This window comes from Hemicordylus capensis, chromosome 9 (genome assembly GCF_027244095.1).
Source record: "Hemicordylus capensis ecotype Gifberg chromosome 9, rHemCap1.1.pri, whole genome shotgun sequence".
Taxonomy (NCBI): Eukaryota; Metazoa; Chordata; class Lepidosauria; order Squamata; family Cordylidae; genus Hemicordylus; species Hemicordylus capensis.
Window position 1 is genome coordinate 25,808,118 of NC_069665.1, and position 3,629 is coordinate 25,811,746.

The window sequence follows — 3,629 nt, forward strand, 5'->3', positions numbered from 1 at the left end:
GAAAGGAATGGAGAAACTTAAGAACATAGGAATATAGGCAACTGCCTTATACCGAATCAAACCATTGGTCCATCTAGCTCAGTATTGCCTACCCAGAAAGGCAGTGGCTTCTCCAAGGTTGAAGGCAGGAGTCTCCCTCAGCCCTGTCTTGGAGAAGCCACTGAGGGAACTTGGAACCTTCTGCTCTTCTCAGAGTGGCCTCATCCCTTACGGGGAAGATCTTACAGTGCTCACATGGAGTCTCCCATTCAAATGCAAACCAGGGCAGACCCTGCTTAGCTAAGGGGGGCCATTCATGCTTGCTACCACAAGACCAGCTCTCCTCTCTACACGTTGCTGTTTGTGGGGCATCTCTGGGTTTGAATGGGTACTTTTATCCTGTCGTCCATTACTGTTGGCTTTGGGGGCTCCGTCACGTAACCTCGTCTATTTAGTGCAAACGGACAGCGCACATGTTAGAAAGGAGGGCGTCTAGTGCGAGCGGGGGTCAAGGAAGGGAAGAGGCCGTTTCGGTGAAATAGCAGAGTCATAAGGTACAGCTGGGGAAAGATCATTAAGGAAAGCACCGAAGCAGCCACATCTGTGATTGAACACTCCATCTTTTGGTTCCCCACTGCTGTGTTTACTGCTCCTTAATGTGGCATTGTTTACTCACAATTAAACTCTTTACCATTAATTTAACTTTCAGATGTTGAATTGGTCACACGGATTCAAATCCCAGGGCTCGGACAGATGTGTTCTATACACTTGTTTAAACACGTCTCTCATTAGGAAGTAATGCATGTATTGCAAGCTGATTACACCACAACGCAGGGCGCTTTATCACCGAGGCTCTCGGGAGGGCCGGGGCGAGTTTGTCAGCTGCTGCTGTTTCTCTTCTGCCGCTTGCATAATGAGTGAGAGGAAGGCCCAGGGCTTAGGTGGCTGCATGATAGGAATTACATTGCTCTAGCCTGCTTGTCTCTCTCTCCCCCCACCCCAATGAAAGCTGTAGAGCTGCTGGGATGGGAAACATTAATTGTTGTCTCTCTACATTTCACACCAAAGATAACAAATGCCTGCAACCAAGGTCCTGTTTAAAGGAGATAAACAAGGGCCCCCCCACCCCACGTCACTCCTCCCCCAACGCTCAACCCATGTAATTAAACACAGGCTGCCAACCTAATCAAGATGTTTACTCAAATATAGAAGTTGTGAACTGGGGAAGGAGCAGGCATTGCTAGCAGATATCCAAAGGAGAAGCAGGGGACTCTTTCTTGGAGGGGTGTTCGGGTCCTGAGTGCGGGACGTACCGGTCTGAGCGTAGATTTGATAGACTGTCATTTCTGCAAGGTGCAAAATAATTATTGTGCAGATGTGTGAGAGAGACAGAGACAGGGGCTAAGGGTTGCAATCCGCTGTGGTTTTGTGTACAAATGTTTGTGTGTGTAGGAACAGAGGAAGCTGCCTTAGACCAAGCGAGGCCATTGGTCCACCCCAGAATTGTCTACTCTGACTGGCAGCAGCTCTCCAAGGTTTCAGGCAGGAGTCTTCCTCAGCCCTACCTGGAGATGCTGCCAGGGATTGAACCTGGGACCTTCTGCATGCCAAGCAGATGTTCTACCATACCACTGAGCTACAGCCACATCCCCCAAGGGGAATATCTTACAGCACTCACATGTAGTCACCCATTCCAATGCAAACCAAGGTAGACCTTGCTTAGCAAAGGGGACAATTTCATGCTTGCTAACACAGGGCCAGCTCTCCTCCCTGAAGGCACAAAATTGGCAAGGTCTTATCTTTTAGTGGATCAGACAGATGTTTTGAGATGTTTCCAGATTTTGGGATTCAAAGAACTCTGTGCCACAGAGCTGCTTGTTGTACAGTGGCTGGGCTATTGATTTATTTATCTGTATATTTGTTTAATTTATGTTTAAATTAAGGTGGTGTGGAGAGCTGGTCTTGTGGTAGCAAGCATGAATGGCCCCCTTCGCTAAGCAGGTTTTAGCTAAGCCCTGGTTTGCTTTATTGTTTTACATTTTGAGCTGCTTTGTGAACTCTCTTCTTCTTCTTCTTCTTCTTCTTCTTCTTCTTCTTCTTCTTCTTCTTCTTCTTCTTCTTCTTCTCCTTCTCCTCCTCCTCCTCCTCCTCCTCCTCCTCCTCCTCCTCCATTCATTATAGCCTGTTTCTGAACAAGTATGTTATTCCAGACAGTATATCTGTAACATAAACACCCCAAATGGTGGAAGAATTGCCAAATAAATGCATGCAGTGGACAGAAAACGGAGCAATCTTTAACAGAGGGAGAGCAGGTTGAATATCCCTTGGTGTGCAAATTAGGGTTTTATGATGTGTCTCTATTTTTGTAAGTAAAATATTGAAGGTATTGTTTAGCATTCACTCCTCCTTTTCTATAGACTGCCTCCCAAAGGGATGCAGAGTATAACACAAAAGTTCTCGATCAGTACTGCTCCCCAGTTCCCAGGCTCACCATTTTTTGCACCCAACGTCATCTGCAGTGGCCACAGCAAATTCATTTAAAGTGTCGGCTCCCTTTGAAATCCAATTGACTCTGGCGATGGCTACTCAGTTGGCGGGAGCGCTCTTTTGTGTGCCAAAGAAAATGCGTTTCTAGCCCTGTTCCTCTAACAAGTGGATCCGGAGCATGGTACATTACCCTTTCTGAAACGCTTTTGCTAATGCCTGGGCATTGTGTGTGGCGTTAACTGGAGATGCTTCTCTGCCAATGGACCCTACGCATTCATCCCCATGTGGGCACTTTATTATGTATTGTAGGTCTTCCACACCTGCAGGTTTTAAATGACTAACCCAAATGTTAAAATAGTTGCCATCCGTCAAAGCAAAAGCTCAAAGGTCAAAGGTCACGCTATTGTAGATGGCCGCTGAAGGCACGGAGGAGAAGAGCTTGTTAATGATAGCTCCCCTATTTGGTCCATGAGCTTTCTTCTTAGACACTGGGGTGTCAAGACACTACCCTGAGCAATTCCAAGCATTGTCCCTTGAACAGGGGTTAAATTATTCTGTTTTGTCATTAAGTGGTCCTTGATTGGCAATCCGGCAGACAAAGGGCTGATCATTAAAGGCCATAAACCTGTTACAACTATGTAAAAGGGAACTGTGAAGAAAGCAAGGCCCGTTTCTTTTGAGGATCCGCAGCGGTTCAAAGATGAAGAGACAACTCTTCTATCAGAAAAAGGCAGGAGCGGTTGAGAAGGTGCATTTGTTCAGTGAGCCCCTCTAATTTTTGCCTTGAGATGCTTGGCTCACCCTCCGTTTGGGATGACTTGCTGAATGTGTGGACACCAAAGGTGTTGATTATCACTAGGGTAGATTATGGCTTTTAACCCCTCCCCACATTAGACTAGGGTTCTCAATGTGGGTCCCCAGATGTTGTTGGACTAAAACTGAAGGCTGTTCCAGCAACATCTGGGAACCCACATTTGAGAACCCCAGGATTAGATAACTTCATGATGGTTAGGTCTATCAGTGGTGAGGTAGGCTAGTCTGAGAGATTAGTCCTCCACCAGTGAGCTTCATGAGTGGTCAGGGCTTTGAACCCAGGTCTTCCCAGTCCAACAGTCCAACAGTCTAACCAATTCACACTGGTTTTCTCTGAAGCTATTCACATG

The 3,629-nt window shown here is 46.6% G+C and overlaps 1 non-coding gene across 1 annotated transcript; it reads right to left on the minus strand.

Moving 5' to 3' along the window:
- Positions 1-1,548: 1,548 nt before the first annotated feature.
- On the minus strand, positions 1,549-1,628 carry TRNAA-GGC (transfer RNA alanine (anticodon GGC)). The gene has a single exon. It is a non-coding gene; the product is annotated as a tRNA-Ala (tRNA).
- Between the last annotated feature and the right edge of the window lie 2,001 nt (positions 1,629-3,629).